General features: G+C 39.0%; 1 long non-coding RNA gene across 3 annotated transcripts; it reads left to right on the forward strand.

Annotated features, from left to right (window-relative positions):
- Nucleotides 1-4,305: 4,305 nt before the first annotated feature.
- On the forward strand, nt 4,306-6,600 carry LOC9270533 (uncharacterized). Of its 3 annotated transcripts, none has more exons than XR_010737683.1 (6): nt 4,306-4,727; nt 5,128-5,207; nt 5,674-5,837; nt 5,933-6,064; nt 6,201-6,276; nt 6,356-6,600. It is a non-coding gene; the product is annotated as an uncharacterized lncRNA (long non-coding RNA). The 3 variants fall into 3 exon arrangements; XR_010737682.1 differs by having other exon boundaries at nt 6,201-6,261; XR_010737684.1 differs by lacking the exon at nt 5,933-6,064 and having other exon boundaries at nt 6,201-6,261.
- The last annotated feature ends 4,372 nt before the right edge of the window (nt 6,601-10,972 follow it).

A 10,972-nucleotide genomic window follows, 5' to 3' on the forward strand; every position in this document is an offset into this window, starting at 1 on the left:
CGAGTGCGCCGCCGCCGCAGCTGCTGCCTACTGATCAATCAAGCAGCTGATCGATTAGCTACCTAGCTATAAAATCATGGTAAGAAAGAAAATGGCATCATCATGTAGGAGTATATATGGTCTGCTTCGTGGTACGTGACAACCAAAAAAAATTGTAATGATTAAGTCGTTCTTCCATGTATATGCTTGATCTGCTTGTGATTGCCATCTGATCGTGTGCGCTACTGCTACTGCTGATGTTGCCAAGTCCAAAACTGTTTGTTAGCGCAAGCGCTGAACTCCGATACGGAACTGAAGAAAACAGAGCAAGAACAGAGTATCGAGGAATTTCAGAACTTAGCGAAATCACGAGCAAATGTGGGGCAATTTTCTGGGGTTTTTCATTCAACTGAATTGTAAACCTTACAAGGGAAAAAATGAACTGACTGCTACTTATACTCTAGAAACAGAAAGAGAAATCCTAGGCCTAAAATCTCGTGCCATCCCACGACTCGGTTCCTCCCGGACTCCATGCAGATGCAAAATGCCACTCCGCACGCCTGACGCAATCGTCGCCACCTTCCGCAGCTTCGCCGCCAACTTCGTGCATGCATAACAAACTCCAGAATAAATTCCAGCAAAAAGGAAATTATACTAGTTTAGCCCCAAGGATAAAATTGTTAATGGAATATAACAAAGAGTCGGCTCAATCGGGAATTATTGGCCCAAGCTAAATAGTAGACTTTGGAATCTTGAATAGATAATTTAGATGAATGAGATTTCAAAGGGGAAATATTTGTTGGAGTATAAAACTGGATTTGGAAATATATGTGGATGGGAATTTCTACAGGAACAGAATTGGTGGTAGATTGGTGAACTCTAAAGGATAGTTATATTGACTCAGGGAGATTGAAAAGGATATTTTATGGACTATGGAAATATTTTGGTGGAGATCAAAAGGAAAGGTATCAACATTTCCTGTACTCTAGAGATATTGGGGTTGAGTTCAAAGGGAGAGTACTAACTGTGAGGAAATTGGAAATTGTCATTTTATGTACTCTAGGGAGGTTAGAAAATGACATTTCATGTATTCTGGAGATAGTTGAGTGATCAAAAGAAAAGTAGTGGTTCTGGGGAAAATAGGATTTGGTATTTCATGGTTTGGGTAGAGATCAAAGGGGAAATATTTGGTGGAAGATAAAACTGGATTTGATGGTAGTGTGGTAAGCTCTAAATGAAAAGGTATTAACTCTAGAGATATTGATATTTCATGTGCTCTAGAGATGGTTGAGCAGAAATTGAAAGAGTATTTGTTGGAGATGTTCGGGAATGGATTCAAAGGAAATATAATCTAGAGCCAAAGTTAGAGATTAAAGAAAATAAATAGAAAGGTTTTGTAAAATTTAAAAGAGAGCGATTAACTTTGCAAATAAAGTCTAAATCCAAGTTAAAAGAAATTAAGAGAAGGCAAGATCACTTCAATAGAAGAATCGAGAAGAGTGCAACTAAAATATTTAGCAAAAATTTTTCCCTGAAAATTTGAGTCTGTTACACCTCCGCAACCTTTGTTGCCTTAACTTAACCAGCTTTGCTACTTCATCAACCTTGACGTCTCCGAGAAACTCAACACCTCGGCATGTTCCACCAGACACAACACCGTGCTAATCTACTACAACAAGTAGTGCTCAAATCCTCAAGCTTTCTACTTAGACATTCTCAATGCTTATCTTCACTCAAGCAATGGTTATTCAACAACAAGAAATTATAGTTATTGACTCTATATTTAGTCGCTTTCCAACCAAGCATAAAGTCGGGGGCTACACAAACACAAGATTAAAATTCGACAAGCATTATGTCAAGATGAAGTAATCAATTAACCAATCAACGAGTTCTATGAAAACAACTTCTGGAGTCATTAGCTTCATCTTCGCTGCTGAACAGGCATTCTATTCCAGCAACTCCAAAATTTTCACCCTTTTGAAGATTTCAGAAATACCTCGAATTAGTCATGTTACAAACAACTACTAGTTCCAGTTATTCCTTTAAAGCATCTAGAAGACAAATTCCTTAGGGAAACCATTCAGGAGTTAACAACCATTGTGAGTAACAAATTGTTGAGGGAGCTAGAGCTATCTCCTGAAATCCTTCGGGTCAGCTCCCCTTCCTCAACTATTCAATGCCTCATAAGGGGAACCAAGGTGGATGTGCTCTCCAATTCCACTATCGGCGCCACACATCATCTCTGATTCCTATGCCTTAGCCATCTTAGGTGACGATCCATAAGCACTGACCAACGAAACCTTCAAAAGCCCCTCAGGACATCTTTTAGAAGATCTACAACTTTTGTTTTGGTCATTTTGCTATATGACTTTGTTTCAATAATTTGAATTTGAATTTAAAATTATGACAACTTCAAACAACATTTTCAAATACTAAATAATTTCAACTGAAAAATTCATCAACAACAAAGTTGTATAACTCATCAATATCTATAACTTTTATTTTGGTAATTTGTTCATCCGACAAAGTGATTTGTAACAGTGTTCATAAAATATACATATCTCTTAGATAGTTTATAAACTATAAGAAAGATATGTAAATTTTTTGAACAATGTTACTATTACTTTATCGGATGAAGAAATGACCAAAATAAAAGTTATAGATATTGATGAGTTATACAACTTTTATGTTGATGACTTTTTCAGTTGAAATCATTTAGTATTTGAAAATATTCTTTGAAGTTGTCATAATTTGAAATTCAAATTCAAATTATTGAAATAGAGTCATATAGCAAAATGACCAAAACAAAAGTTGTTGATATTGATGATTTATACAACTTTGTTGTTTATAACTTTTTCAGTTGAAATTATTTAGTATTTGAAAATGTTGTTTGAAGTTGTCATAATTTGAAATTCAAATATTATATAGGTCAATCAAACTCAGATGGAGAAATAACCAAAATAAAATTGATAGATCTTAATATGTTATACAACTTTATTTTTGGCAACTTTTTCACATAAGTTCATTTAATATGATTTTTTGTGTGTTACTTCACAATGGTACAATAAATAAAAAGAAAAAAAATGTTAAACAGAGATGGAATGAAAGAAGGCCTGTTATGGGCCAGCCCTTTTGCTCCTCCCACACCAAGAAGTCCATTTTGCCTCCCTTCTCTCAATTAATTTCAAAATATGAAAACTTCGGATCGAATTTTATCATAATAAATGACCTTATATGAAAAGTAGTAAAAACAAAGTTGTATAACTTATTTAGATCTACCTATTTTATTTTGATTATTTCTCCATCTGAGTTTGATTGATCTATATAAAATTTGAATAACAAATTATAACAACTTCAAACAACATTTTTGAATACTAAATGATTTCAACTCAGAAGGTCATCAACAACAAAGTTGTATAACTCATCAGTATCTACACCTTTTGTTTTGATCATTTTGCTATATGACTTTGTTTCAATAATTTGAATTTGAATTTTAAATTATAATAACTTCGAACAACATTTTCAAATACTAAATGATTTCAATTGAAAAAGTCATCAACAACAAAGTTGTATAACTCACCAATATCTATAACTTTTATTTTTGTCATTTCTTCATCCGACAAAGCGATAGTAACATTATTTACAAAATTTACATATCTCTCCTATACTTTATAAACTATATCAGAGATGTTTACATTTTGTGAACAATGTTACAAATCACTTTGTCGGATAAACAAATGACCAAAATAAAAATTATAGATCTAAATGGATTATACAACTTTGTTGTTGATGAATTTTTCAATTGAAGTTGTTCACTAATAAAAAATTCTATTTGAAGTTCTCAAACTTTTAATTTCAATTTCAAATTATTCAAATAGTGTCAGATGTAGAAATGACCAAAATAAAAGTTTTGCATCTTGATGAGTTCTACAATTTTTGTTTTGGTGACTTTTCCATTTGAAATCATTTATTAACCTCAATTTTTATTCGAAGTTGTTAATTTTTGAAAATTAAACATTTGAATTGTTCAGATGAACTTATTTGTAAAAATGACCAATACAATAGTTGTAGATCTCGATGAATTTTAAAATTTTGTTGTTTATGATTTTTGCATTTGAAACAGAAAAATCATCCCAAAATTAAATTTAATGTTCTCATAAATTTAAGGTGAAATGTCCATTTTGTCCATCAATTTCGTAACTACTATTAACTCACCAGGGACAGTTTGGTAAATTCGCAAGGATTGCTTCTTATCCATATAATAACTCAACCAGTGACCAACCAAACCTTATCCTCTCCCTCTCCAATCTCCCTCTTCCTCTCCTCAGATCCGTGTGCTCGGCTCCTTCCTCCCCTCTTTTCTCCCCGCTTTTCCCATCCAATCCCGGCGGCGGCGGTGGCTCGGTGACGAGAGGAGTAGCAGTGGTAGTGGTGGCTCAATGACGAGGAGGGGCGGCGAGAGCTCGGCGACAGGGAAGGGCGGCGAGAGCTCGGTTCCTCCCTCCCCTCTTCTCCTCTCCAATCCCGGCGGCGGCTCGGCGACAAGTAAGGACGGCGGGAGCTCGGCTCCTTCCGGCAACTGATGGGAGAAGACGCCCCTTGTGGAGAGCTGCTGCCGGTGCTGCCGTCGTCGTCAGCGCCGCCGTCGCAACCAAGGGGACACGGCTTCCTTGCTGGAGAGCTGCTGCCGGTGTTGCCGTCGTCGTCCTCCCCCGCCGATTACGAGTGCTACGTCCACTACACCGAGTGTAAGCGACCTCGCCCTCACCAGGATGCTTCGTTTCTAGGGTTAGGTTTGGGGTGCTTCAGATTGAGGAAATCTGGGGCTTAAATGGTCAATTAGGTTTAGGGGTTATGAAATATATGTAAATATACGTGCGGTAGTAGTACTGATGGAATAACAAAAAAGATTAGGGCATTTTGTTCGCCACAGCAGCATGGTTGGTACCATTAGGAACTAGAAACTGAAGAATACAAATCCAATTGATCTGTTATAATGATGCATGAAAGATGTTTTTCTTTCTTTTCTTCTATTGGGGTGGGTTCATTTCAGAAATACCCAATTTGTTAGGTTGACCACATGTCCCCATTTTGATCTGCGACGTCACAGACAATTCTCTTGTAATGTATATGTGCATTGTTTGTCAGAAACCTGTCGAATGGGAGGCACCATCATAATTATATGATCCAGCATTATGAAGTAACCATCAACTGATCTAAGCTGGGAGGTAATTTCTAAACCTCACCTCTGATGTTTGATGAATTTCATTTTCTTGTAAATACTTTTTTTGACCAGATTTCCTGCCATATATATTTACATATATGATCGTGTAGATACTAGCTAGATCTTTCCTCTTAGAGCATGGACAATATAATGGTTCAGGCGACTATTGTCTACATAATCTAGACGACGCACACAATAGAATATTTTAAGCAGATTTTTCATAAGTGCCAACCACTGCCTATGTTAGAAAAATCTTCTCAAGCATATAAGCATATAGTCTGATGGTCATTTCATAAAAATCTCTTGATATGATTTTATAAGTGAACATGATCAAATTAATTTGAATGTACAAGCTGATATGAAATTAAAAGAAGTAGAAGTTTATGACATGCTATTAAGAAAATTTAGGTGAACTAAATCCTTATTATGCCTTTTTTGTTTTCTTCTGACACAATTGTAAGTTTGTTTAGAGTACTGTAAGCTGTGGCACCGGGGATGGCCAACCTCATTGGCTACTGCTGCGACAGCGACGAGCGGCTTCTCATCGCCGAGTTCATGCCCAACGACACCCTCGCCAAGCACCTCTTCCACTGAGTTTCCTCCCTCCCTCCAGTCCCCTGCAATTTAACTCCGGGTCTCTATATTCCCCTCCCATTTGATGATCCTACCAACGATTGGATCCTTTTGGTCATAATGGATGTTGCTGTGCTTCGTGTGCTACCTCTTCAGTTCTGTAGTTACGCAGCCAATGGTGCAGCGAGCTTGGATTTTTATGATGAAATGGCTAGCTTCGGTAGCTGATTTAGAATTTTGCAGCGGCAAAATAAAAAGTGATAGCTGAAGGAAAATCTTGGATTCATGGTAGTATTCATGCACATCAACTGGCATTAGACAATCTCACATTTTGCCTGCTTAATTTACACACAATCAAAGCTTAATTCTATGTTAACATCAGGATTTTGTTGTGCCTAAGTAACACCTCTTTTGCTATGGATAGATGAATCGGAAGCAGCAAGGAAGCATATGTCCTTTGTCGTTTGATTGGCCTCAACACTCAGGTCAACCTCAATAAGGTTTTTGTCTATTCTCTTAATGTTACCTTGCTAATTCAAGATCTTTTGATTCGTGTGACTTGGATATGACTTTGCTTAGGTCAATGTGTGAACGACTATTTGGCATTTGGCTGGATTTGGTGGTCAGTGACTTGTACTAGTGATGTATTGACCTGGTCAGTGAACCTGTGATGTAATTGAACATGTTTTGGATGGTGATTTGTGGATGTAATTAACTGACTTGTCATGTAACTTACTTGAGGATAACATGTGATCTTTTTTTTTTCTGAATTTGTGATAGCCTGTTTTGTGAATTTGTATTAAATATGAGCTGAATGTTGTTAATTGGGCTGTAAGATGCTAGATATGTGGATGTTAATTGGGTTTTGTATTGGATTTTAAGTGGGCTCATTCTGTTTGATATATGGGCTTCTTGAGTGTGTATGGCCCAGATTCAATTTCATTGTAATGCTTGGGCCTATTGGGCCTTTTGAATATATATGCCACTTACAATACGCCTAGCCCATAATTTGGCTAAATTTATTAAATCTAATTGGATTTACAATAGGCCTAGCCTATAAACAGATTGCTCACGACATGGGCCTTAACAGGCCACATAGAATCTTATGATGATTTTTAGGTTTGATAGTGACGAAAATGGGCGTTATAACTCTATGACAACATAAGGATCATTACTAGATCAATGACAAAAAAAAAAAGGTTTCGTCATAGAACGCCATTAGAGACGCATGATAGGTGACGAATGAAACGCGAACGTCACAGATTACACAGTAAATTTCAATGTTTGTGACGTGAATGAAACGTCACCTATCATAAGATCTCTTGTAGTGAATTCCAGAGTTGTCGGTAATCTTCTCTTATTTCTTTTATTCTGTTTATTACTCTGAATTTAATATAATATTTTTCTTGAGTAATTTAGATTTATTTTGTGAGAATTATCTCTTGGTTAGTTCCTAAATAGTTTACGGGATTATTGTTCACTATAATCAACTAAAATATAATAATTGCTTTGGTGAGTTATAAGATATTAATTGCTTAGATGTGGTGTTTAAGTAATTGTTATCCAGTAATTACTGCGTATCCCACAGTACGTTTGAGGTGGGTGTAGAGGTGGTGACAGCTCTCGAGATCACTTAAATTCTCTCTGTTCGGGTACGTAGTAGAGCGACATCTCGGAACAGTGGGTTGCCAGTGACTGAAGTATTGTGTTAGGATTAAAGTTAAGCTTTCACTAGACACTGTTTCTCACTAGTAAATCCTCTCTATCCTGGTCTATCATTTGCTTGGTGTCCTTGGATGAATCGGAGAAAGATTTGACCACACACGTTCCCTTGGATTCGATACCCTTGGAATACTCCGTAGGGGAAGTGCTACATCGATATATCGGTGCACTTGCGGATTTTATCTCTGATCGTAAGAAATACCAACAAGCATTTCTGGCGCCGTTGCCGGGGAACGATTGCTGATCATTTCCGAACCTTGTTCATCCTCGTATCCTTTTTGCTTTTTTATTCTACCTCTACCCCTGCTATCCTAGAGAAGTATTCCTATCAAACTCTTCTCGACCATGGAGCAACCTCTTTTTGAGCTATCTGCTCCTCGGGGCGAATTCTATGAGCCACCTCCTTCATCGGAGCCCATTTATACAACTGGCTATGAAATTCGTCCCGAACTAATTAGTATGGTTAGGGAAAATCCTTTTTCTGGCTTTGATCTAGAAAATCCCTACCATCATCTGCGAGACTTTGAACAAGTCTGCTCATGCCTTAAGATTCGTGGCATAAGATAAGAAATTGTGCGGTGGAAATTGTTCCCGTTCTCTCTTTAAGAGAGAGCAAAGTAATGGTACACCTCTACTGTTGGATGTGTAAATGGTAGTTGGGAAAAGCTGCGAGACAGATTCTGTCTTGCCTTCTTTCCAGTTACTCGTATTACTGCCCTTCAAGTAGAAATTCTCAGTTTCAAGCAGATCGAAAACGAATCAATCGGTGCAGCTTGGTCCAGATTCACTAATTTAGTGTAGTCCGGACCAACCTTGTCCTTACCTGAGTATGTGCTTCTTCAACATTTTCATACGGGTTTGGATAAGGAGTCTGCATTCTATCTGGACATAACCGCTGGAAGATCGTTCATGCACAAAACGCCGTCAGAAGGAAGAACAATTTTGGATCGCATTCTAGAAAATACTTCCTTCGTGACCCAATCCAATGAACCCAAGCCGAAGGCATCCGTGTCCAAGATAGAGGAACCTCTAACGATCGAGCCACTCGCTGAACCATCCACTTATGCTAGCTCGATTGATGAGAAGGTTCCTGAGCAGCCGTCCATCGAGAATGAAGAAATTCAGACTCCGGATCGTGCTGCAATCCTGTTTAGGGACGGCTTTGACGGAGACTACGGCAATACCCTGAACTTTTTTAGCAAGAGGAAACCACTCATTCCTTTGCCACCTACTGATCCTATGGAAGTTAGGTTCCTACGAGAAACTATTCGGGAGTTAACATCCATAATGAGAGATGAATGGCTAAGGGAGGCAGAGCTTTCATCCGAAGTAATTCGGATAAATACCGCTCCCCGAATCATTCCTTGCCATCTGGAAGGGAACGACGTCGGTATTCTCTACAGTCCAACTGTCGAGGATAATCTCGTTTCCGAGTCTTTTGCATTCGCTTATTTAAGCGATAAGGCAGTAACCCCGACAAACAAATTCTTCAAGCATCCAAACGGAAATATCGAGGGATTTGAGAGTGTGCAAGATGTGCCTGCCTGCTTTGATGACAGGGAGGCGATCTTTGATTTCCACGTCTTCGAAATCCAAGATTTTGACATCCTAAACGGGCTGCCCATTGAGCAACTTCTCATCAACACACCCCGATTAGGTAGCCTCAAAATAACACTGGGAGAGAATGAATTTTCAATTCCATTCTTGTGGGTAAGGATCACCTTGACCGACCCTCTCCCAGAAATTGAGTGAGCGGAAGAGGTTACCGCAGTTCCCCCTCATGAGTCTCCTGAGGCCCTTCTGGAAGATGAGGTCCCCGATTTCATCAAGGAAGAAGCAGACCCCGGTGAGACTCTCGACCTGCCAATCATGGAACCGCCATCTCGACCCCCGCTTCAGCTTAAACCTCTACTTCTAGGCCTACGATATGCTTTCCTACATAATGACAGAGTGGCCCCTGTCATAATCAGCGACAAGCTCTCTGAAGACGAGACTCAACGTCTTCTCGCCATGTTGGAAAAGCATCATTCTGTTCTTGGCTACTCGCTTCAAGATCTTAGGGGGATTAATCCCGCGCTTTGCACCCATCGTATTTCTATTGGCCCCGAGAGTACTCCCTCTAGGGAAGCTCAACGACGGCTCAATAATGCAATGTGAGAAGTTGTAAAGAAAGAAGTCTTGAAACTCCTGCATGCCGGGATTATTTATCCCATACCATACAATGAGTGGGTTAGTCCAGTCCAGGTTGTGCCGAAGAAGGAAGGAATGACGGTTGTTGCAAATGCTCAAAATGAACTAATTCCGCAACGAACCGTAACTAGATGGAGAATGTGTATCGATTACAGGAAACTTAACAAGGCTACAAAGAAGGATCATTTCCCGCTACCCTTCATTGATGAAATATTGGAACGTCTAGCAAATCATTCTTTTTTCTGTTTCCTTGATGGGTATTCCGGGTATCATCAAATTCCTATCCATCCGGAGGACCAAAGTAAGACTACATTCACATGTCCGTATGGCACCTATGCATACCGTAGGATGTCCTTCGGACTATGTAACGCTCCTGCATCTTTCCAAAGATGTATGATGTCTATTTTCTCGGACATGATCGAAGATATCATGTAAGTCTTCATGGATAACTTCTCGGTTTATGGAAAGACTTTCGGTCATTGTCTGCAGAATTTAGACAAAGTCTTACAACGATGCCAAGAAAATGACCTGGTGCTTAATTGGGAAAAATGCTATTTCATGGTCCGTGAAGGGATAGTTCTTGGGCATCGAGTGTCCGAACGAGGAATCGAAGTTGATCGTGCTAAAATCGATGTTATAGATCAGCTTCCTCCTCCTGTGAACATCAAAGGAATCCACAGCTTCTTGGGTCATGCCGGCTTTTATAGAAGGTTCATCAAGGACTTCTCTACAATCGCCAGACTTCTGACCAATTTGCTAGCCAAGGATGCGCCCTTTGAGTTCGATGACGCGTGCCTAAAATCTTTCGAAATTCTCAAAAAGGCACTCATCTCTGCTCCAATCATTCAACCTCCTGATTGGACTCTGCCCTTCGAGATTATGTATGATGCAAGTGACTTTGCTGTTGGTGCGGTCTTGGGCCAAACCAAGGATAAAAAGCATCATGCAATCTGTTACGCTAGCAAAACTCTAACCGGAGCTCAGTTGAATTATGCAACTACCGAAAAAGAGCTACTTGCGGTTGTTTTTGCTATCGATAAGTTCAGGTCTTACTTAGTAGGAGCCAAAGTGATAATTTATACTGATCATGCTGCTTTGAAATACCTGCTCACTAAGAAAGATGCTAAACTACGTCTCTTAAGATGGATTTTGCTGCTCCAGGAATTTGACTTAGAAATTAAAGATAAAAAGGGAGTAGAAAATTCCGTAGCAGATCATTTGTCCGGGCTGCAGATCACTGACATGCAGGAACAACCGATAAATGATTTCTTGAGAGATGACATG

Source organism: Oryza sativa, chromosome 1 (assembly GCF_034140825.1).
Source record: "Oryza sativa Japonica Group chromosome 1, ASM3414082v1".
Lineage (NCBI taxonomy): Eukaryota > Viridiplantae > Streptophyta > Magnoliopsida > Poales > Poaceae > Oryza > Oryza sativa.